Below are 25,458 nucleotides of genomic sequence, written 5' to 3' on the forward strand. Positions count from 1 at the left end.
TCCCAAATCACCCTTTCCCTTGTCTAGTCACTTCACAATTTGGTGCCCTTTGCTAAGATGGTATATAAGCCCCAAATTAAAACCATCCCTTTGAGTTACTTATCATTGATTTCCCCCAAATACACACATGTTGCATGTATAAATAAATTCTGACTTTTTTGTCCTGTTAAACTGTCTTTTGTCAGTTTAATCTGTAGACACATTTACCAGTCGTAAGAGAGTAAATGAAAATTTTCTTTCCTCTTATAGACACTCACATTGAACTTAATGCAAAACTGTCCCAAAGGGATCAGCAGAAGGGTGGGAGGAGAAAGAAGGAAAAAAGAAGCCAATGTATTTGGTCCCAAAGTGGAGGAAAGAAAATGATGCTATCCTCAATTCCTCTCTCCTTCCTAGCCCCAAATTATCTCATCTTACCTGAAATTTTCCCATAACATTTTAGCCAAGTTCAATGTGCCTAAAGAGTTTTAATTTCCTGCCTTCTGCTATGAAAAGATGTTCCCTGGGGTAAAAACATGAACAAATCTCCTAATCTCTTCTGGCCTTGATCATTAAAAAGAGTATATAAGGTTTTCCCAGGTTGGAAACTGTCCTCAAAAATCAAACTCTTTTTTTAACCTTGTAAAAAACTGTAAAATCCAGGACATAAATAATCAGTGGCTTCAACCTTGAAACACAGACAATGGCATAAATTAAATCAAATTTTAAATTTAAAAGTTAAATGTATTGGAGGGGGCGGGGGGTGAAGGGGAAGCTGAGACGAAGCGAGAGAGTAGCACAGACATATATATACTACCAACTGTAAAACAGATAGTCAGTGGGAAGTTGTATAACAAAGGGAGTCCAACTCAAGGATGGAAGATGCCTTAGAGGACTGGGGCGGGGAGGGTGGGGGGGACTCCAGGTGGGGGGAGTCAAGGAAGGGAGGGAATACGGGGATATGTGCATAAAAACAGTTGATTGAACTTGGTGTACCCCCCAAAAAAAATTTTTAAAAAATGGCAAAAAAAAAAAAAAAGTTAAATGTATTAAAAAAAATTTTCCCCAGCTTTATTGAGACAAAATTGACATGTAACATTGTGTAAGTTTAAGGTATACAATGTGATGATTTGATACATGCATATACTGCAAAATGTTTACCACAAGGTTAATTAACATGTCCTTTACCTCAAATAATTACCATTCTGTTGTTATTGTTATGGTGACAACATTTAAGGTTTACTCTCATAGCAGCTTCCAAGTATACATTACACTATTATTAACTACAGTCACCATACTATAGCTTAGATTCCTAAAACTTTTTCATCTTCTAACTAAAAATTTGAACCCTTTAACCAATACCTCCCCATTTTCCCCACCCCTCATAACCATCAAATTACTATTTTTATGATTTTGACATCTCTGTAGTCCACATATGATTGAGATCACACAGTATTTGTCTTTCCCTGTCTTGCTTATTTGACTTAGCATAAAGCCCTTCAGGTTCATCCATGTTGTCACAAGTGGCAGGATTTCCTTCTTCTGTGCTTCTATTGTGCTACTAAATTTGGTTTGCTAGTACTTTGTTGAGATTTTTTGCATCTGTATTCATCAGCAATATTGGCCCTTTCTTGTAGTATCCTTCTGTGGCTTTGGTAGCAGGGTAATGCTGGAGTGGTAAAACAAGTTTGAGAGGGTTGCCTCCTTCTCAATTTTTTAGAAGAGTCTGAGAAAGATGATACTAATTCTTCTTTAAATATTTGGTTGAATTCTTCTATGAAGCCATCAGGTCCTGGGCTTTTCTTTGTTGGAAAGTTTTATTATTGATTCATTCTCCTTACTTGTTATTGTTCTGTTTATATTTTCTATTTTTTCATTATTCAGACTTGGTAGGTTGTATGTTTCTAAGAATTTATCCATATCTTGTAGGTTTTCAAATTTGTTAGCATATAATTGTTCATACTAATCTCTTACTATCATTTGTATTTCTGTGGTATTGGTTGTAATGTCTCCTGTTTCGTTTATAATTTTGAGTCCTCTCTGTTTTCCTTTTTAAGTCTAGCTGAAGGTTTGTCAATTTTGTTCATTTTTTTTCCAAAAAATCAACTCAGTTTCAATGAACTTTTCTATTGTTTTTGTATTCTCTGTTTCATTTATTTCTGCTCTGATCTTTGTTATCCCCTTCATTCTGCCAACTTTGGTCTTAGTTTGCTCTTTTTCTAATTCCTGAAGATGTAAAGTAAGGTTGTTTATTAGAGATATTCCTCATTTTTTAATATAGGCATTTATTGCTATCATCTTCCCTCTTCACACCACTTCTGCTGCATCCCATAAGTTTTGGTATGTTGCTTTCATTTCCTTTTGTTTCAAGATAACTTTTGATTTCCCTTTTGATTTATTCTTTGACCCACTGGTTGTTTAGGAGTGTGTTGTTTAATTTCCACATATTCATGAATTTTCCATTTTTCCTCCTGTTGTCAATTTCTAGTTTCATACCATTGTTTTCAGAAAAGATACTTGGTATAATTTAAATCTTTTAAAAATGGTTCAGACTTATTTTGTGACAGAAAACATGATCTATTCTGGAGAATGTTCTTGGTGTACATGAGAAGAATGTGTATTCTGCTACTTTTGAATGGAATGTTCTGTATGTGTCCGTTAAGTCTATTTGATCTAAACATAGTTCAAATCTGATGTTACCTTATTGATATTCTGTCTGGTGATCTAACCATTGTTCCAAGTAATGACTCTCCTGCTATTATTGTTGTCTTCTATTATTCCCTTCAGATCTGTTAGTATTTGCTTAATATATTTAGGTCCCCCAATGTTGGGTACATAAATATTTACAATTGTTTTATCCTCTTGATGAATTCAACCCTTTAAAATTATATAATAATCTTCTTTGTCTCTTGTTACAGTTTTAGACTTAAAGTCTATTTGTGTGATATAAGTATAGGTATGTTTGCTGTTTTTTGGTTTCCATTTGCATGGACTATCTTTTTCCATCAATTCACTTTTAACCTATTTGGGCACTTGAAGCTGAAGTGACTTTCTTGTAGGTGGCATATAGTTGAGCCTTGTTTTTTTAACCCATTCAGTCACTGTATTTCTTTTGACTGGAGAATTGAATCCATTTACATTTAATTATTGGGACTTCCCTGGTGGTGCACTGGTTAAGAATCCACCTGCCAATGCAAGGGACACAGGTTTGATCCCTCGTCCAGGAAGATCCTACATGCTGCAGAGCAATTAAGCCCATGTGCCACAACTACTGAGCCTGCGCTCTAGAGCCGGCGAGCCACAGCTACTGAAGCCAATGCACTCTAGAACTCATGCTCCACAATGAGAAGCCAATGCAATGAGAAGCCCTCGCACCACAATGAAGAATAGCCCCCACTCGCTGCAACTAGAGAGAGAAAGCCTGCACAAAGCAATGAAGATACAATGCAGCTGATAAATGAACTAATTAAGTTTTTAAAAAATAAAATAATTATTGATAAGTAAGAACTTACTATTGTCATATTGTTAATTGTTTTCTGCTTTGCAGTTTCTTTCTTCCTCTCTTGCTATATTCCTTTGTGAAATGATGATTTCCCATAGTGGTCTGCTTTGATTCCCTTTTCTTTATCTTGTATGTGTCTACTATAGGTTTTTGTTTTGTGGTTATCCTGAGGCTTACTTGAAACGTCTTACAGAAAAAGCAGTCAATTTTAAGCTTATCTCAACTAAATTCTGATTGCATATAAAAACTCTGCACTTTCACTCCCCTTCTCATATTTTATGTTTTTGATATAACAATTTATATCTTCTTATATTGTGTATCCATTATGGAAATCACTGTAGCTATAGCTATTTTTAATACTCCTCTCCTTTAACATTTATACTAGAGTTAAGTGCTTAACACATAACCATATTATAGTATTAGAGTATTCTAAATTTGACTATATATGTATGTTTACTAGTGTGTTGTATTTTTTTTATGCTTTCATGTTTCTCATTATTATCCTTTCATTTCGGCTTGCAAAACTCCTTTCAGCATTTCTTGTAAGGCAAGTCTAGTGGTGATGAACTCCCTCAACTTTTTTTTTTAGGTTGTGCTGCACAGCATGCAGGATCTTAGTTCCTTGACCAGGGACTGAAGCTCTGCCCCTTGCATTGGGAGCATAGAGTCTTAACCACTGGACTGCCAGGGAAGTCCCTCCCTCAACTTTTGTTTGTTTGAGAAAGTCTTTATCTCACCTTGATTTCTGAAGGGCAATTTTACTGCTTAAATATTCTCAGTTTGGCAGATTTTTTCTTTCAGCACTATGAATATATCATCTCACTCTCTCCTGGCCTGCAAGGTTTTTGCTGAGAAATCTGCTGGTTCCCTTATAAGGGTTGCTTTAAATGAGAGAATTTGTTTTTCTCGTTGCCTTTAAATTTCTCTTTGCTCTTATTTTAGGTGCATTATAATGTGACTTGAAGAAATTTTGATTTCAACTAAAATTTGAAGGTGACCAATTAACGTCAAAAATTTGGATGTCTAAATCTCTACCCAGATTTGGGAAGTTCTCAACCATTTTTTCTTTTTTTTTTAAGATTTTATTGGAATATAATTGCTTTACACTCTTGTACCAGCTTTTGAGGTACACCAAAGTGAATCAGCTGTATTTATACATATATCCCCATATCCCCTCCCTCCCATGACTCCCTCCCACCCTCCCTGTCCTGGGCCTCTAAAGCATCACCCATCATCGAGTTGATCTCCCTTTGTCATACAGCAACGACCCACTAGCTATCTATTTTACAGTTGGTAGTGTATATATGCCTATGCTACTCTCTCACTTCGTCCCAGCTTCACTTTTGCCCCCACCTCCACAATCCAGTGTCCTCCAGTCCATTCTCTGCATCTGCATCCTTATTCTTGCCCTGTCACTGGGTTCATCAGTACCATTTTTTTTTTGTTTTTTTAGATTCCGTATATATGAGTTAGCATACAGTATTTTTTTTTCTCTTTCTGGCTGACTTCACTGTATGACAGACTCTAGGTCTATCCACCTCATAACATACACCTCCATTTCATTCCTTTCTATGGATGAGCAATATTCCATTGTATATATATACCACATCTTCTTTATTCATTCATCTGTTGATGGACATGTAGGTTGCTACCATGTCCTGGCTATTGTAAATAGTGCTGCAGTGAGCATTATGGTACATGTTTCTTTTTGAATTATGGTTTTCTCTGGGTATATGCCCAGGAGGGGGATTACTGAATCATATGATAGTTCTATTTGTAGTTTTTTAAGGAACCTCCAAACTGTTTTCCATAGTGGCTGTACCAACTTACATTCCCACCAACAGTGCAACAGGGTTCCCTTTTCTCCACACCCTCTCCAGCATTTATTGTTTCTAGATTTTTGGATGATGGCCATTCTGACTGGTGTGAGGTGATACCTCGTTGTGGCTTTGACTTGCATTTCTCTAATGATTAGTGATGTGGAGCATCTTTTCATGTGTTTGTTGGCCATCTGTATGTCTTCTTTGGAGAAATGTCTATTTAGGTCTTCTGCCCATTTGTGGATTGGGTTATTTGCTTTTTTGGAATGAAGCTGCATGAGCTGCTTGTATATTTTGGAGATTAATCCTTTGTCCGTTGCTTCATTGGCAAGTATTTTCTCCCATTCTGAGGGTTGTCTTCTTGTCTTGTTTATGGTTTCTTTGGCTGTGCACAAGCTTTTAAGTTTCATTATGTCCCATTTGTTTATTCTTGATTTTATTTCCATGATTCTAGGAGGTGGGTCAAAAAGGATCTTGCTTTGATGTATGTCATAGAGTGTTCTGCCTATGTTTTCCTCTAGGAGTTTTATAGTGTCTGGTCTTTCATTTACGTCTTAAATCCATTTTGAGTTTCTTTTTGTGTATGGTGTTAGGAAGTATTCTAATTTCATTCTTTGACACGTTGCTATTCAATTTTCCCAGTACCACTTATTGAAGAGGCTGTCTTTTTTCCACTGTATATTCTTGCCTGCTTTGTCAAAGATAAGGTGCCCATATGTGCTTGGGTTTACTTCTGAGTTCGCTATTCTGTTCCATTGATCTTTCTTTCTATTTTTATGCCAGTACCATACTGTCTTGATCACTGTGGCCTTGTAGTATAGTTTGAAGTCAGAGAGCCTGATTCCACCAACTCCATCTTTCATTCTCAAGATTGCTTTCGCTATTCGGGGACTTTTGCGTTTCCATACAAATTGTAAGATTTCTTGTTCTACTTCTGTGAAAAATGCCATTGGTAATTTGACAGGGATTACGTTGAATCTGCAAATCGTGTTGGGGAGTACAGTCATTTTCACAATGTGGATACTTCCAATCCAAGAACATGGTATGTCTCTCGATCTGTTTGTATCATCTCTGATTTCTTTCATCAATGTTTATACTTTTCTGTATACGGGTCTTTTGCCTCCTTAGGTAGGTTTAATCCTAGGTATTTTATTCTTTTTGTTGCAATGGGAAATGGGAGAGTTTCCTTAATTTCTCTTTCTGCTTTTTCATTCTTTGTGTATATGAATGCAAGAGATTTCTGTGCATTAATTTTGTATCCTGCTACTTTACTAAATTCATCGATTAGTATTAGCAATTTTCTGGTAGCATCTTTAGGGTTTTCTATGTATACTATCATGCCATCTGCAGAGAGAGACAATTTTACTTCTTCTGTTCCAATTTGGATTCCTTTTATTTCATTTTCTTCTCTGATTGCTGTGGCTAAAACTTCCAAAACTATATGGAATAATAATGGTGAGAGTGGGCACCTTTGTCTTGTTCATGTTCTTAGAGGGAATTCTTTAAATTTTTCACTATTTAGAACAATGTTGGCTTTTGGTTTCTCATATATGGCTTTTATTATGTTGAGATAATTTCCTTCTATGCCCATTTTCTGGAGAGTTTTTATCATAAATGGATGTTGAATTTTGTCAAAAGCTTTTTCCACATCTATTAAGATGATCATATGGTTTTTATCCTTCAGTTTATTGATATGATGTATCACATGGATTGATTTGCGTATATTGAAGAATCCTTGCATCCCAGGGGTAAACTCCAATTTGATCATGGTATATGATCATTTTAATGTGCTGTTGGATTCTGTTAGCTAACATTTTGTTGAGGATTTTTGCATCCATATTCATCAGTGATAATGGCCTGTAATGTTCTTTTTTTGTGACGTCTTTGCCTGGTTTTGGTATCAGGGTGATGGTGGCCTTGTAGAATGAGTTGGGAGTGTTCCACTTTCTGCTCTATTTTGGAAGAGTTTGAGAAGGATAGGTGTTAGCTCTTCTCTAAATGTTTGATAGAATTCGCCTGTGAATCCATCTGGCCCTGGACTTTTGTTTGTTGGGAGATTTTTAATCACAGTCTCAATTTCAGTACTTGTGATTGGTCTATTCATAGTTCCTATTTCTTCCTGGTTCAGTCTCAGAAAATTGTACTTTTCTAAGAATGTATCCATTTCTTCCAGGTTATCGAATTTATTGGCATATAGTTGCTTGTGGTAGTCTCTCATGATCTTTTGTATTTCTGCAGTGTCAGTTGTTATTTCTCCTTTTTCATTTCTAATTCTGTTGATGTGCATCTTCTCCCTTTTTTTCCTGATGAGTCTGGCTAATGGTTTATCAATTTTGTTTATCTTCTCAAAGAACCAGCTTTTAGTTTCCTTGATCTTTGCTACTGTTTCCTTCCTTTCTTTTTCCTTTATTTCCGATCTGATCTTCATGATTTCTTTCCTTCTGCTTACTTTTGGGGTTTCTTTGTTCTTCTTTGCTAATTGTTTTAAGTGTAAGGTTAGTTTGTTTATTCGAGGTTTTTCTTCTTTCTTGAGGTAGGAATGTATTGCTATAAACTACCCTCTTAGAACTACTTTTGCTGCGTCTCATAGGTTTTGGGTTGTTGTGTTTTAATTGTCATTTGTTTCTAGATATTTTTTGATTTCCTCTTTGATTTCTGCAGTGACTTCTTGGTTGTTTAATAGCATATTGTTTAGCCTCCATGTGTTTGTATTTTTTACATTTTCCTGTAATTGATATCTAGTCTCATGGTTGTAGTCAGAGAAGATGCTAGATATGATTTCAATTTTCTTAAATTTACCAACACTTGATTTGTGACCCAAGATGTGATCTATTCTGGAAAATGTTCCATGTGCACTTGAGAAGAAAGTGTATTCTGTAGTTTTTGGATGGAATGTCCTATAAATATCAATTAAGACGTGATGGTCTAATGTGTCATTTAAAGCTTGTGTGTCCTTATTTATTTTCTGTTTGGAGGATCTGTCCATTGATGTAAGTGGGGTGTTAAAGTCTCCTACTATTATTGTGTTACTGTTGATGTCCCCTTTTATGGCTGTTAGCATTTGCCTTATGGGTTGAGGTGCTCCTATTTGGGTGCATAGATATTTACAATTGTTATATGTTCTTCTTGGATTGATCCCTTGATCATTATGGAGTGTCCTCCTTGTCTCTTGGAATAGTCTTTACTTTAAAGTCTAATGTGTCTGATATGAGTATTGTTACTCCAGCTTTCTTTTGACTTCCCTTTGCAAGTATTATCTTTTTTTCCATCCCTTTCCTTTCAGTCTATATATGTTCCTTGGTCTGAAGTGGGTTTCTTGTAGGCAGCATATAGAAGGGTCTTATTTTTGTATCCATTCAGCCAGTCTGTGTCTTTTGGATGGAGCATTTAATCCATTTACATTTAAGGTGATTATTGACATGTGTGTTCCGATTACCATTTTCTTACTTGCTTTGGGTTTGTATTTGTAGCTCTTTTCCTTTTCTTGTGTTTCCTACTTAGAAAAGTTCCTTTAACAATTGTTGTAATGCTGGTTTGGTGGTGCTGAATTCTCTTAACTTTTGCTTATCTGTAAAGCTTTTGATTTCTGCATCAAATCTGAATGAAATTCTTGCTGGGTAGAGCTTTCTTGGCTGTAGGTTTTTCTCTTTCAGGACTTTCCATATATTCTGCAACTCCCTTCTGCCCTGCAGATTTTCTGCAGAAAGATCAGCTGTTATCCTTATGGGTTTTCCCTTATATGTTGTTTGTTGCTTTTCTCTTGCTGCTTTTAATATTTTTTCTTTGTGTCTAATTTTCCTCAGTTTGATTAACATGTGCCTTGGTGTATTTCTCCTTGGGTTTGTTCTGTATGGGACTCTTTGCACTTCTTGGACTCGATTAATTATTTCCTTTCCCATGTTGGGGAAGTTTTCCACTATAACCTCTTCAAATATTTTCTCAGACCCTTTCTTTTTTTCTTCTTCTTCTGGGATGCCTATGATTCAAATGTTGGTGTGCTTAATGTTGTCACCAGGGTCTCTGAGACTGTATTCCATTCTTTTAATTCTTTTTTCTCTTTCCTGCTCTGTGGCAGTTATTTCCACCATTCTATCTTCCAACTCACTTACTCATTCTTCTGCTCAGTTATCATCAAGAGTATTTTTAATTTTGGTTATTGTGTTGTCCATTACTGTTTGTTTGCTCTTTAGTTCTTCTGTGTCCTTATTAACTCTTTCTTGTATATTCTGTATTTTGTTATTGAGATTTTGGATCATCTTTACCATCATTACTCTGAATTCTTTTTCAGGCAATTTTCCTATTTCCTCTTCATTTATTTGGTTTTGTGGGTTTTTTTCCTGCTCCTTTGCCTGCATGGTGTTTGTTTTCTCATTTTGTCTAATTTATAGGATTTGCTGTCTCCTTTCCCTGTGCTGCCTAGTAGTAATTCCTCTTGTTTCTGCCCTCTGCCTGCTGTGGTACGGTTTGTTCAGGGTCTTGAGTAGGCTTCCTGCTGGGGGGAGGGTCTGGTTTCTGCTTTCTGGTGTGTGGCTCTGTGTCTTCTCTCTGATGAGCAGGGCCGTGTCAGAAGGTGTGTTTTAGGGTATCTGTGAGGTTAATATGACTTTAGGTAGTCTGTGTGCTGTTGGGTGGGTTTGTGTTCCTGTCTTGTTTGTAGTTTGGTGTGAGGTGTCCAACACTGGCAGTTGCAGACAGACGAAGCCAAGGCTTAGACTCTGATACAGGGCTCTGTGAGAGTTCTCTGCAGTTAATCTTCCCTGTGTCTGAGGACTCCCTAGTAGTCTAGCGTCCTGGATTCAGGGCTCCCTCCCCAGAGCCTCCTACTTGACTTCTGATGGAGTAGTCCAGACTTCAGAGGTTGCTTGTCCTGGCAATAAAGGGGTTTCAAGAAGACTGTCCAAGCCCCAGACTAATGGCAGAGTGTTGAGTCAAACAAATACTGAGTCAAGGAAACACATACATGTATAAGACACACAAATCCTGAATCCAACAGAACGTAAGGCACTAGAAAGACCTGACAGAAGAACCCCAGTATGCCATCAAACAATCAAAGAGAAAACCAACAGAAATTCAAAACCAAAAAAAAAAAACCCACACACAAACACAAATCCAGGGAGATTTTGAAGGATAGGATCAAATATAATAAAGAGCAAGAGTACCACCAGATAGACTGAAGATTCTCAGAACAAAATCAGACAATTATACTTAGAACTAAGATAAAGACAAAACCTAATAAAAACCAAAGCAGTGTGTCATCTGGAGAATAAAGCAAGGAAACAGAGCAGACTGATAATATTGCTTATAAGTATACTGAGATAAAAGAAACTAAAAAAGGATAGAAAACAGGGCAACAGAAGAGTGTAGTGTGACTGGAGATATGAAAAGAAGAAGAGAGAAATAGAAATGTATAAAAGATAGAGATGAAAAGAAGGTAGGAGAGATACAGTCAGCACTACAAAAAACTTAGCTAGGAATAGAAATATATAAAAAGGCTAAAAATAAAAATAGAATAAAAAATATGTTATAAAACGTGTAGATACCTTAGGATTAAGATCATAATTAATAAATTTAAAAAACAAAAAAAACAAAACAAAACAACAAAAAACTAGAACTGACCCCAGAATGGACCAGATCAGTAGAATTAATAATATATCTGTTTCCTTGGGGTCTCAGCTGTAAGTGTCCTTCTACCCACCTTGGGCTTTTTGTATTACTCTGTGAACAGCAGAGCTTCCTTTATTCTTCGCCTGTAAGCGCTGGTGTGTGGGGAGAGAGGGTACAATAGTGGTTCCTTCCCCTGGGAGTGAGTGAGCAGTGGCGCCCTGCCTGGGTCATGGCGGCTTGGGCGGCTCAGGCCGAGCGAATGACTCCAACTGCGGCTCCTCCCCTCTGCCACAACTCCGCTGGGGCACCCTGCCTGGGTCACAGCAGCTCAGTAGGCCGTGGCGGTGCTTGTTGCAGAGGGATACCGGCGGCTCAAGTGTAAACAGAATGTCTCCAGAGCTGGGCCACACTGCGGACTTTTGGCTCTCGGCTGCAGGCACTCTAGGCCAGCCCCGCCCGGGGGCCTTTGTTATCCCTGAGTGCATTAGCCAGGTGCAGAGGGGTCCTTCCTTTGTGTATCACAGGTGCGGAATGAGAGGCTACACCCGTGGCTCCTCCCCCTGCTTGTGAGTCAGCAGTATCAAGCCGCCACTATGGCCACCCAGCTTTCCACGGTAGGCAGTCTCCACTGTGGATTTCTTCCCTCCTGCCCTCTCAGTCCGTCTCCCCACTGCCAACAATGTTTCTCACCCTGAACCAGTTCTCCGGTTTCCATGTTCCAGCTCCCAGACCCCCTGTTCAGCTGTGAATCAATGTCTCAGTCCGGACATGCTGAGCCGTGGTGCGGACCCTCCGTGCGTTTCTCACTCTTTCTCGTCTGCCACAGCTCAGCTGTTTCACCCTCTTTGAACAGTCCCAAATGCCTCCCTTCTGATCCAGGGAAATTCCCCGTTGGAGAAGGGGTTTCCCCGTCAGATAAGGGACGTTTCCCCAAATTCGGCAATCTCCCCTCTGTTTCAGATCCCCCCACCCCAGGGTGTGGCACCCATCCCTTTCCTTTCTTCTCCTCCTCTTTCTCCTTTTTGTTCACCCCTCTGTCCTACCCAGTTATGTTGGCATCTTTGCAGTCCTTTCTGGTGTCCGAGGTTGTTTGCTGGTGTTCAGCTGGTTCTCTGTGGGAATTATTGCATCTTTTGGTGTATTCCTGATGCATCTGTGGAGAGGGATGCATTCCACGTCCCTCTACTTCACCGCCATCTTTCTTCTCTCACCATTATTTCTTTAAATAAACTTTCTGACCCCTTTCTCTCTCTTCTCCTTCTGGGACTCTAATGACACATAGATTATTTTTCTTAATTGCGTGTCCAAGTCCCACAGGCTTTCTTCATTCCTTTTCATTCTTTATCCTTTTTGCTTCTTGGACTGTATTATTTTAAATGATCCTTCTTCAAGTTCACTGATTCTTTCTTCTGTATGGTCCAGTCTGATATTTAAGCTGTCTGAATTCAGTTCAGTCATTGTATTCTCCAGCTCCAAAATTTATGTATAGCTCTTTTTTATGTTTTCTATCTCTCTGTTGAACAGCTCATTTTGTGCTTGTAGTGTTTTCCTAATTTAACTAAATTGTTTGTGTTCTTTTGCAAATCTCTGAGCATCTTTAAAACAATTACTTTGAATTTTTTGTCAGAAAATTCATGTATCTGAATTTTGGAGGGATCAATAATGGAAATTTACTATGTCCTTTTGGTGGTGTCATGTTCCCTTGATGCTTCTTGATCCTTATACTCTTGTGTAAGTGTCTGTTCATTTGAAGGAAACAGTCACCTCTTCCAGACTTTATGGACTAATTTCAGTAAAGAAAGACCTTCACCTATGGTATAGGTAGGGTCATGCTAGAGTGTGCTGTGACCCTGGGTCTAGTGGTACATGGTACCAAGTATGGAGGCATGCGATGTGTCCAGAGGGGCACAGTTTCTTGGTCTGGGTACTGGTTACATGGATATGTCCACTTTGTGCAAATTAATTGAGCTGTACACTTATAATATGTGCTCTCTTCTGTATGCATGTTCTAGTTCAATAAAACTTACATTAAAATATACACATTTATATACACTAAAATCCAAATACGTTCATGATAATCTAACAGTCCATCATAAATATCAAGGAATCCTGTAGGAATATGTAGGAATCAGAATCAGACAGGATGAAACTAAGAAAATAGCTCACGGTAAGCAAGCTTTGAGCCAGGTTTTGAAGGAAGAGGTTACAAATTGGAGTGAAGTTAGGATAGTGAGTGTAGGGCTATTAAAAAGATGGCTTCAAATGACAGAAACAGTGTACACATAGAAGGGCTAGTCATGACATGGCCTGGGTTATGATCGTTAAATCCTTTTTGTAATGCATGATTATAAACTACAAAACAAATCGGGAGTTTTGACTTCCTGTTCTCATCCTGAAGAATAATATAGTTACAGTGTAATATTATGTCACAGATCACTTTTGCAAGGGCTAGTACCAAGTCTTACCAGTCTTTATATTCCTAGCATGTGAAATAATGACTAACACATGGTAACCTCTCAAAAAATGCTTACAGGTGTTTGTTAACTAACAATGAATGAAGTAACTAATTACCTAATCAAATGGGTATCTAGAAACTGTCTTGAACTGTATATATGTCCTCTGTATTGCTTAAATTAAAACCATATAATTGGGGATATCAGGGAATTTCTGAAGCAGACAACAGTCCTCAGCTATAGCCCAAGTAGGCAAGGAACACCCCAAATTTCTCCTTCTTACCATCAGTCAGCACAACACCAGGTGAGTCAGGGACCTCTGAAGCAGATGACGACACATTCATATCACAGCCCAGCTCTAGGCAAGCAGCAGTTGCTAAAAGTTCCTGACTGACCTGAGCAAGTCTACCAGGCTCATGAAGCCAAGGACAGCCCTAATCAAAACCTGCCAGACATTAGTCTGATCTGTCTGCATCATGCTACTTGGAGCACTCCATCATCTCACTGGGAAGTGTACTTGGATCCTTACTTCGAGGCCCAGAGAATAATTCTGCTCAGATGCCTTGTCTTAGCTCCTTAGGGCTAGACTCTTGGTGACTTCCAACATGACCATTAACTGGCCTCTTACATTAATCCATGCTATTGGGGTAGTAGGAAAAAGTTTTAAGGGACACCTACTATCTTTTTTCATCTATCCACTTTCTCTAACATGTACATTTAAACAGTTCTCTCTGCTCTAGGAACTAAAAAGAAAAGAAGTGTCAGAGACAAGAAGAGCTACCAAAATATTCAGCCTCTTTGGGGCTAGTAATCCTGCTTCTGAGAATTTATAAATAGGAAATATTCCAACAGGGGGAAAAAAAAGCTATCAGCAGATTTTCACTGAAGTATTATACATAATAGTAAAAATTTATAAATAATCTAGAAGTTACACAATATGAAAACTCTTGTAATTTATGATATATCAGCTCAGTATAGTACTCTAAGTTACAATAATTATGAAGATTGTCTAAAAAATGGAAACATACATAGCAGAGTGATCATTTTAAAGCAGAATTCAAAATTGTGACTATGCTCTGATTGCCATCTGTTACAGTAATATGACTATAGACAAAGACTGGAAAAGAACATGAGATAAAATGACATTTGATGCTTTAGCAATATAGGACTATGAGTATTTTTTAATTGAGAGGATCACCTAATATTGCTAAAACTGAATAGTCAACAATGTGTCATCTCTGAATCTCAGTGTTACCATAACATCATTTCCTTTGTTTCTGTTACTACACCAATTAAAAACCAAAAGAAAGAAACTGAAAGAAGTCTTGAGATCGCCATTTTGAATTTCATTTTCCTATCACAATTCCTAGAGGTCAAGAACTATTTTTTAATCATTCAATTCATTCAGTCTTTAATCTTCTGTATAATCCAACACAGTGTCTCCTACACATTAAGTACTCCATAAATATTGTTGAATCAAGAGAAGGAATAGTTCCCCACCCCACTCCACAAAAGAACTTGCAGCAAAGCTGTGGAAAACAGCCACATTAAATGAATGAATCTAAAGGCTTTGTCTGGGTTAGATTCTTCCAGAAGTAGACCCTGAGACAAGGATTCAGGTACAAGTAGTTTACTGTGGAGATGATCCCAGTAAGTTCTGGTAAGGGTGACAGGAAGTAAGCCAGGGAAGGGAAAGAAGCCAAAAAAGGGTTCATTATTGAGCAGGTTACTGTTGTAGGCAACTGAGGCTCAATCCTCCTGGGGACCTCTGAGATACTGTAGAACATATCTCAAAGTTATCCTCAGCAAAGGGTGAGGAAGCAGCAGAATTTACCCACCAGCTTCTCCTCTATCATTTGCTGAGGGCTGCTTCTGGGGCATTCACTTGCCCTAAACATGGGCTGAGCATAATCTTACCAGAAAAACCCCATAGGGAGAAAGTAGCAAGTAGCAAGTGTTCCTAGTGAGAAGCCAATATTTGTGTTTACATAAATCAGCAGTGTGTGTTGAGGGGCTATATGACAGAGGTGCTGACAGTGTCTGCCAAAGGGGCTATATGATAGATGCCAGAAGCCAGCTGAGACAAAGAGATCAGCCCAGTTGTAGAGCAAGTAGAACTAATCCTTAAAGAAGCAGCAGGATGTGAATGGAAATCACAATCCCTATGAAAGAAGGCTCCTGGGATATGTGAATTTATCAGCATCACACATAGCCCTTGATGAGTGCTCAGAAAATGTTAGTTTTTATCCTCTCCCAAGCTAAGAATATGGAGAGTCTTGAAATTGCTCTTCTATGAGTGTCCTAACATTCTAAATGGCAGAATGGAGAAGGCACGGCATGAGTCAAGTCCTAGGGCTGGGTATGTACAAGGGGTGCTCAATGGATGAGAGGAAAACAAGGTTAGTTGAAGCAAGTATCTTTGTGCCACCATTATTATCAATTTCAGTGAAACAGAGGAGGGGAAGAAACTACGGCAAGCAGGAGGAATGGAGATCTGGGGGCTCAATGTGACTTCAAATCAAACACCATCAGAAATGTTTAGAGAAATTTGTATTAAACTATCTTGTGTGAATTGTGGTCCATTTACATGTGAAGAAAAAAATGACCCTTGCCTACCAAGGACAGGGAACAAAGAGGAGATGGGGTAGTAGTGGTAGGAGGTGACAACATGATACTGAGTCTTTCCTGCTGAGAAGCCTCTAAAGTGCCCCTGCCCTTACCCACTCACATTTGAACCAACAGTCAGAAAGGGTTTGGCAGCCAGTACTAGGGCCATCTTCTCTAAAGCTTTGACAACCCAGCAACCAATGTGAGGACTAGCTCTGCAAGGAGACCCAAATTATGGTCACTTCACAGTCATCAGATCTTTGTTGCTTTCACAACAGTCCCTGGGTTTGAGTTGAGCAGGGAGAGAGGAGATGCAGGGTGCAGTGAGTCAGAATTCTAGGGGAAAATACTGAGTAAGGAAGCTGTGACGGCCTTCTTAATAACTAGCTTCCTGAGCTGGAACTGGAAATCAGAGCCCTCTGGTTACAGACGCTGGATTTCACATACCCCTGAAAACAGCTGTTCCATGCACTTTTTTTCTCAGTGTATGTGTGTACGTGAGCACACTCACAGACCAAAGCAAAGGTTTCAGGGACTCAGAAGAGTATATTATTTTCTCCCTAACTCTAATTCTTCATGACTCTTGATAATTTTCACTTGAGATGTGGTGAAAAGAGCTTTGGACATATCATCAGGCTGTGCTCAAACACTGTTTCAGTCGTGCTACTCCATTCTAGCTATACCATTCCAGGCAAGTTCATCAGTTCTTCACCTGTCAAATAGGGTTACCACAGGGCTTAATGACAAATACTAACGTGGTGCCCACCATGTGTCAGGCATTGCTCTAGTTGCTCATTCCAGATTCACCACAACCCTATTGGGTAGGTGCTAATATTACTACCCCATGCAACTCACGCAGGGTCACAAAGCTAATAAGAAGCAGGTGTGAGGCTTGAGCCCGGGCAACCTGGCTCCAGGGCCTGCCCTTTTAACCACCATGCTCTATCACTTCCCAGGAGGTAAAAATGCCTGGTAAACATGGAGGTGGGACTCAATACTTTACATTTACATTTTATACTTTGAAAGGTAACATGGTACAGTAGGAGAACTTGAGCTTTGGAGTCAGACTAATCTGAATCCCATTTAATTACTATGTGACCTTGGGAAATACATTATCTCTTTGAGTCTCAGTTTCCAAAAAGTGAAGTTGAAATCATAATCCCTATGTCGGAGGGCTGCTGGGATATGCAAATTTATCTCCACCACACCTGGCATTTGATAGGTGCTCACATAAACATTTGTTTTAATCCCGTCCCTAATCAGGTATATGTAGAGCCTTGAAATTGCTCCTCTATGAGTATACTAACACTCTAAGCCTTTCTCCCCTCTAACAACCCAAAGGGACAAACAAACAGGGCAATAAAAGTCATCAGGCATAGTACCTCAGTTCTCTCTGAAAATTTCCTGGAATTTTTCCTGACGGGAGGAAAATGAGAACTAGGAAAGATGTTTAGGGATGCCTCTATTCCCAAATGCAATAAATGACACCAAATAAGACAGACTGGGCAGCCAGGGTAATGGGCATCTTGTTAATATAATCAGCTGGCATTCTGCCAAACTCCCCTTTCTCTGACTAAACCTACTGCACACTATATTTAACCTATGAAATGCTGTATTGTGATAGAGAATTTAAAAAACAAAATTTTTTAAGAACTTTTATTGAGATACAGTTAACAGATAATAAATAGCATATATTTAGAGTGTACAATTTGGTATCCCAATCTCCCAATTCATTCCCCCCCAACCCTCCCCACTTTCCCCATTTGTTGTCCATGTGTTTGTTCTCTACATCTGTGTCTCTATTTCTGCCTTGCATTTCCTCTTTCATGGTTGTTAGCATTTGCCTTGTGTATTGAGGTGCTCCCATATTGGGTGCATATATATTTATAATTGTTATCTCCTCTTCTTGGATGGATCCCTTGATCTTTATGTAATGTCCTTTCTTGTCTCTTGTAACATTTTTTATTTTAAAGTCTATTTTATCTGATATGAGTATCACTACTCCAGCTTTCTTTTGATTTCCATTTGCATGGAATATCTTTTTCCATCCCCTCACTTTCCATCTGTATGTGTCCCTAGGTCAGAAGTGGGTCTCTTGCAGACAGCATATATATGGGTCTTGTTTTTGTATCCATTCAGCCAGTCTGTGTCTTTTGGTTGGGGCATTTAGTCCATTTACATTCAAGGTAATTATTGATAAGTATGTTCCTATTACCATTTTCTTAATTGTTTTTGTTTTTGTAGGTCCTTTTCTTCTCTTATGTTTCCCACTTAGAGAAGTTCCTTTAGCATTTGTTGTAGGGCTGGTTTGGTGGCGCTGAATTCTCTTAGCTGTTGCTTGTCTGTAAAGCTTTTGATTTTTCCGTTGAATCTGAATGAGATCCTTGCTGAGTAGAGTATTCTTGGTTGTAGGTTCTTCCCTTTCATCACTTGAAATATATCGCGCCACTCCCTTCTGGCTTGCAGAGTTTCTGCTGAGAAATCAGCTGTTACCCTTATGGGAGTTCCCTTGTATGTTATTTGTCATTTTTCCCTTGTTGCTTTTAATAACTTTTCTCTGTCTTTAATTTGTGTCAATTTGACTACTATATGTCTTGGCGTGTTTCTCCTTGGGTGTATCCTGCCTGGGACTCTCTGTGCTTCCTGGACTTGGGTAGCTATTTCCTTTCCCATGTTAGGGAAGTTGTCAACTAAAATCTCTTCCAGTATTTTTTTGGGTCCTTTCTCTCTCTCTTCTCCTTCTGGGACCCCTATAATGTGAATGTTGGTGCATTTAACATTGTCCCAGAGGTCTCTTAGGCTGTCTTCAGTTCTTTTCATTCTTTTTTCTTTATTCTTTTCTGCATCAGTGATGATCACCATTCTGTCTTCCAGGTCACTTATTCGCCCTTCTGCCTCCGTTAATCTGCTATTGGTTCCTTCTAGTGTATTGTTCATTTCAGTTATTGTGTTGCATATCTCTGTTTGTTTGCTCTTTAATTCTTCTAGGTCTTTGGTAAACTTTTGGATCTTTGCATCCAGTCTTTTTTCAAAGTCCTGGATCATCTTCACCATCATTATTCTGAATTCTTTTTCTGGAAGGGTGCCTATCTCCTCTTCATTTAGTTGTTTTTCTGGGGCTTTATCCTGTCCCTTCATCTGGTACAAAGTCCTCTGCTTTTTCATTTTCTCTCTCTTTCTGTGGCTGTGGTTTTCAGTTCTACAAGACAAAATACTGCTGATACTGCTGTCTGCCCTCTTGTGGAGGAAGCTATCTAGGAGGCTCGTGTGTGCTTCCTGATGGGAGGGACTGATGGTGGGTAGGGCTGGGTGGGCAGAGCTCAGTAAGATTTTAATCTGATTTGGTTGGCAGAGCTCAGTAAAACTTTAATCTGCTTGTCTGCTAATGGGTGCAGCTGTGTTCACACCTTGTTGGTTGTTTGGCCTGAGGTTACTTAGCACTGGAGCTTACAGGCTCTTTGGTGGGGCTAATGGTGGACTCTGCGAGGGTTCACGCCAATGAGCACTTCCAAGAACCCCTGATGCCAGTGCCCTGGTCTCCTCGGTGAGCCACAGCTGCCCCCCCACCTCTGCAGGCAAACCTCCAACACCAGCAGGTAGGTCTGGTTCAGTCTCCTATGGGGTCACTGCTCCTTCCCCCTGGGTCCTGGTGAGCACACTTTTTTGTGTGCCCTCCAAGAGTGGAGTCTCTGTTTCCCCCAGTCCTGTGGAAGTCCTGCAATCAAATCCCACTGGCTTTCAAAGTCTGATTCTCTGGGGATTCCTCCTCCTGTTGCTGGACTCCCAGGTTGGGAAGCCTGACGTGGGGCTCAGAACCCTCACTTTAGTGGGTGGACTTCTGCAGTATAACTGTTCTCCAGTCTGTGAATCACCCACCCAGCATTTATGGGATTTGATTTTAACGCGATTGCGCCCCTCCTACCGTCTCATTGAGGCTTCTCCTTTGTCCCTGGATGTGGGGTGTCTTCTTTGGTGAGTTCCAGTGTCCTTCTGTCGATGAGTGTTCAGCATTTAGTTGTAATTCCGGTGCTCTTGCAAGAGGGAGTGAGCGCACGTCCTCCTATTCTGCCATCTTAATCTTTTTTACATTTTGTAAAGAAAGGATCCATCAGTTACTCAAGTTTGAGACTCGTTAGATTGAGGAGAGGGATATTTATTTAGCTACCCATGCTGAGTGTAATAGGATTGAGAGTATCATAAGCAAAAATACTGGAGGTCATGAAATGTAAAGTGAAAGATTTTATCATTTCCCTTTGTGTGATGGTAAAGAGTGAAATTAATTTCTTAAAACAAAGGGAATTGGCTAAAGAAGTGAAGAAGAGCAGAAGTCCTACTTCAGAGAGGAAGGAAGGAAGGAAAGCAGGGAGAAAGGGAGGAAGGAAGAAAATAGATGATATAGCAGATTAGTCTAAAATTTTTATCTCAAATCCCAAATGCTTTAAAACAAATCCACTTCCTTCTTTCATCTTAGAGTAATAAAATTGTTATTCAAACCCTGGAAAGGCATGTGTTTCCTCTCCTTTCCCTCTGCCTCTACCAACACAATTTTACCAACTAATATATACTGTAAAGAGTGAGCCCATTGTAGCACTGCATCCAGAAAAGTTTTCATTAAACTATTTTCTTGAGAGCACAGCATCTTGCCATAAAGAAACTAACTCCCAAGATCTTCTTTTATAACCTCTATTAGAAACTAAATCATAAGACCAAATTTGCACTGACACAAATACCCTATAGGTTAAGTTGCTTACACCTTGCTAGGAATTGTTATAAAACCCAGGTCAAATTTGTCTGTTTGGGATAAGATTCTAAGACTTCAGAGAAATTAATTGGTAATATTTTCAATGTCTCCCTGGAACTCGCAAAGCTATATCTGATGCAACTATAAAAATCCATGGAATTAATTTCACCCTCAAGATCAAAACAGCTGCGTTAATAATTAACTTAGTAAATTTCAAAGCCATCTCAATTGTGCCTACAAATCCAGCACAGATTGAGATCAAACCTGAGACACAATTTAATTTTCCAAACTATGTACTAAATGTTGATGGAGAATGAAACTGTTGACTCACGTATACCTATTAGATTAAATATCATAATCATCATACTGTCCTCCGCATCAGAAGTTGACACCTACTGACCCACTTTTAGTAGGCTGTGATCCTAAAATGTTTTGTTTGTTAGAGTATTAAACTTGCTCTAGACATCTTCACTTAATTCCAGTTCTGATTAATACTTTCAAGAACACTACTTAGGGTTAAGAGAGCAGACTATGGCCAAGAAATAGCCAACTGTTTCACCAGGGAATCAAACCATGACCATGACCCCATAAGTATCTAAGCAGTCAGTGAATCATGCAGAAATCAGCAGTACAACTACTATAGAGCTCCTCAAGTATAACCTAAGGATGCTGAAGAAAGTTGGGTGAAAGATGTACTACTTTATCATTATCTATTCAAAAATTACAGGACAATAGGTGATTCCCGAATTTATTGAGGGATTTAAATTTATGGCTTGAAGAATGAAAAGCACACACTTCCCTTAGGAAGTAGAGTCCTTGTCCATCTCACGTAAAGAAGAACATATATTATCCAACTCTGATGAGAACAGGTTTCAGTACAGCTTATTATGCTATGGTGGGTGTATCGGTTTCCTAGGGCTGCTGCAACAAATTACCACTAACTTGGTGGCTTAAGACAACAGAAATTTATTCTCTCATAGTTCTGAAGGCCAGGAGCCTGAAATCAAGGTGTCAGCAGAGCCATGCTCCCTATGAAGGCTCTAGAGAAGAAATCTCCCTTGCCTCTTCCTATCTTCTGGTGGCTCTCGGCAATCCTTGGAGCTCCTTGGGTTGCAGCTATATCACTCCAACCTCTGCCTCCATTTTCACATGGCCTTCTTCCCTTTGTGTGTGTATGTGTGTGTGTCTCTGTGATCACTCCTCAACTTCTCATCTTATAAGGACACCCGTCATTGGATTTAGGGCCCACCCGAATTCAATATGACCCCATGTTAACTAGTTACAAATGCAAAAACCTTTTGCCAAATAAGGTTACATTCTGAAGTTATAAGATGGACATGAATTTTTGGAGGACACTATTCAACCCAGTACAATGAGCATTCTAAATTTGCCAAAGAGTAACCACTCTTACCAGACTGATCTTCTATATGGCTTCTAGGTTCTATTTATGGGTAGGAGATTATAAACCATTTTCCTTCCAGGTCTCCAAACTCCAGTATAATTTGATAGTCTACAAACAATGCCCAGTTCAAAATAATGTATAAAACATGTATGTAGTTTTATCTTCTTTCATTTTGCAAGACATCTAGCTCTAGATAAGAGTTAAAACTGACATGGAAATCAGCAAAAATGAAAGCAGCAATTTAAAACTATGATTCTTTTTAAAAATTTTGACCAAACATTAAGAAATTCGCAATAGCCAAAGAGGAAGATGATTCTAATGTTCAGCCAAGTTGAGAAGAACTCTAGAGCAGTGGTTTTCCAGGTGTGATCCCCAGACCATCTGCATCGGCATCAGCTGGGAGCTCCTTAGCAATGCAGAAGTTCAGTTCCCATCCCAGACCCACTGAATCAGAATTTTCATTCTAACATTTTTCTCCACATGATCCATATGGTCTGTTCTAAAATTCTGATGCCAAAAGTAAAAAGAAGTCTGACCCTCCCATATAATTCCATACTTTCTGGCAGGAATGGGTATTTGTTTTGCTGAGGATGGATAGGGACTGTTAAACACACACACACACACACACACACACACACACACTGGTCCTCTGCCTTCCCACAGAGTGTCAGCAGCTTTCCAAATGAACAAGCTGTTTCCATGACATCACACCCCTAATTCGAAGCAGATACACCAAGCATCCAGGAGTGTGATAGCACAATGCACCATTTCATATATATTTTATTTGTGTTCTTGGTCTCAAACATCTCCTCCTTGAAAAAGAAATCCTTGTGAAAAAAAAAACCTAGTATTTAGAGTAACACTTTAATTGATAAATTTGTCACCATTTTTTCTCTTGTAAGTAGGGCACTCTGAAGGATTCTGTGTTAAATCTCTTGTCATGGCTAATCAATCTGGGATAATAATATGAATGACTAGTAAATTAATTATACTACTGTGAGTATATGTTCTCCCCCTCCAGTGAATGTTTTCCTTTTCCCCACTGCAGTCCAGGCCATTTCATTCTTAATATAGTCTCAAAGTCAATTTCTTCTTTGCTGTGAACATGCTTTCTTCTCTTATTTCTCTGAACAAATGATGGAAAAATCCTCCCTTTCGCAGCATCTGTACTTAACAATATCCTGACGTGAGAGACAAAGCCAGGAATGTGACTACAAGAAATTCATTTGCATTAACAGCAGCCTGAAAAGATGAATCAACTCCTAGTCTCTTCCTAAAAATCCTCCCTTAAATGTTTATCTCCACAGTTTTTCTAAACTAATTTACCCAATCAACAAATTTAAAGGAGAAATCACATGGTGTTTAATGCCAACCGGTTTAAAAATAGTCAAGTCTGTTCTACAGGGAACAGACCAAATCCAAAAGTGCAGAAAGGAACCAAGTGTAAAGAGGGCGATTAAATAAGCACATACGCAGTAAAGCTCGAAGCCCCAGAACTACAGGCTCAGATGCAAATTGGCTTCACTGTGGAAGGTTCAGGCAGGAGCTGTTAGGAATTCTTCACAGCATTTTCTAGCCCATGACACCTACCAGGCTTTCGCCCACCTGCTCACACAAGTAAAATGCGAGAAAAAGAAAGCGTTGCTTGAATGCATAATTCCCAAAGGCTTAAGGCAACTAGATGTCTGAATTTGAGGGGTTCAGACCATTCCTAGCTCCTATGCTCCTGGGATTCAGTCCTTCAATCCCAGGGCTGCAGGGTATGAATCATTGCTGTAAATCACCTTCGATTTCCAAATATGTAAGGAGAGTTTGGGGGGAAAAACAAGGTGACGTTCTTTCCACAACCTTCAAGAACTGGCTGTGTGACAAGAGCCAGAGCCAGGGGAACCTAGCCATCGGAAGGAAGAAACAGCCCAGAAAATCCCTTTGAGACAGAAGGAGGGATAACAGGAAACAAGAGAAAGAAGCCGGGAGTGAGGCAGGGACTGACAAAACAGAGCTGAGCTTAGAGCTCAACCAGCTGCCTTTCTAGCATTTAAATTTCTCAAGGAGGCAAATGGGCTGCATTTTCTACACAGGTGTTGCAGCCGCCCTCCCATCCTACCTCTCCGGGGGAATGTGGCCTGCGTCTATTTTGATCACTTTAGCACTGAGCACAGTGACGGACACATAGTAGGAGCTCCATGTATACTTGTTGCTGTATTTGTTGATTAGATAAGTGATTAATTAATGACACAAAAATGTTCTCCACAAAGTTTATCAAATACTATTTCCGGAGAATTATCATTATAAAATGATACTTGTGTTCTCCTGGGGAGGTGTGGATAAGAATTTGTTTCCCTAGACAAAATAAAATCCTGTATTGAAATGTAAGACAAATTCAAAATCTCATGTTCTCCTAATAAGATATTATACACAATATAAGTTGAAACATAACGCAAGATATTCAGTCAACATTGTTTTTGAGTTTGTCTAATGATTTATCCTGCACTGATAGCCTAGTTGAGCAGAAAAGCGAGGCCAGAGTTCTTGGGTTTTTATCAAAGTTCTTGCCCAGCACTTTGCTCTGTATTCCACAAAAATGTTCAGTTTTTCCTGATTCCTCAGATTCAAACACACCATGGAAGCCGATAGTGGGGATGAGCACATTTCCCTGGGTGGATAAACCAAGCAGGTTTATGAACCAACATGTAGCAGCAATTAACAAGCATATGAAAAAGATACTGACTAGAATATACGAAAGAGTCTGGGAAAGAGGCGTGTTTTTAGCAGAACCACACACAGTAAAAATTTAAGAGGGAGTAAATCTTGGCAATGGAAAAGGTCTGATTGTCTTGCAGATGCTCTACTGTGTAAGAGATCTTTTTTTTTTTTTTTTTTTTTAAGTTTTTTTTTTTTTATTTTTTTTTATTTTTTTTTGGGGGTACACCAGGTTCAATCAACTGTTTTTATACACATATCCCCATATTCCCTCCCTTCCTTGACGCCCCCCCCTCGATTCCCCCCCACCCTCCCTGCCCCAGTCCTCTAAGCCATCTTCCATCCTCGAGTTGGACTCCCTTTGTTATACAACAACTTCCCACTGACTATTTTACAGTTGGTAGTATATATATGTCTGTACTACTCTCCCGCTTCTTCTCAGTTTCCCCTTCACCCCCCGCCCCCTCCCATACCTCGAGTTCTCCAGTCCATTCCCTGTATCTGCTTCCCTGTTCTTGTCACTGAGTTCATCAGTACCATTTTTAGATTCCGTATATGTGAGTTAGCATACAATATTTGTCTTTCTCTTTCTGACTTACTTCACTCTGTATGACAGATTGTAGTTCTATCCACCTCATTACATATAG

The 25,458-nt window shown here is 39.2% G+C and overlaps 1 protein-coding gene across 1 annotated transcript in view; it reads right to left on the minus strand.

Annotated features, from left to right (window-relative positions):
• Positions 1–19,934: 19,934 nt before the first annotated feature.
• LOC130841269 (transcription factor-like 5 protein) overlaps positions 19,935–25,458 on the minus strand; it is a 38,045-nt gene continuing 32,521 nt past the window's right edge. The window contains exon 2 of the mRNA XM_057717335.1: positions 19,935–20,043. The gene's annotated coding sequence lies outside the window, so the exon portion shown is untranslated. The remainder of the gene's footprint in view (positions 20,044–25,458) is intronic.

This window comes from Hippopotamus amphibius, chromosome X (genome assembly GCF_030028045.1).
Source record: "Hippopotamus amphibius kiboko isolate mHipAmp2 chromosome X, mHipAmp2.hap2, whole genome shotgun sequence".
Lineage (NCBI taxonomy): Eukaryota > Metazoa > Chordata > Mammalia > Artiodactyla > Hippopotamidae > Hippopotamus > Hippopotamus amphibius.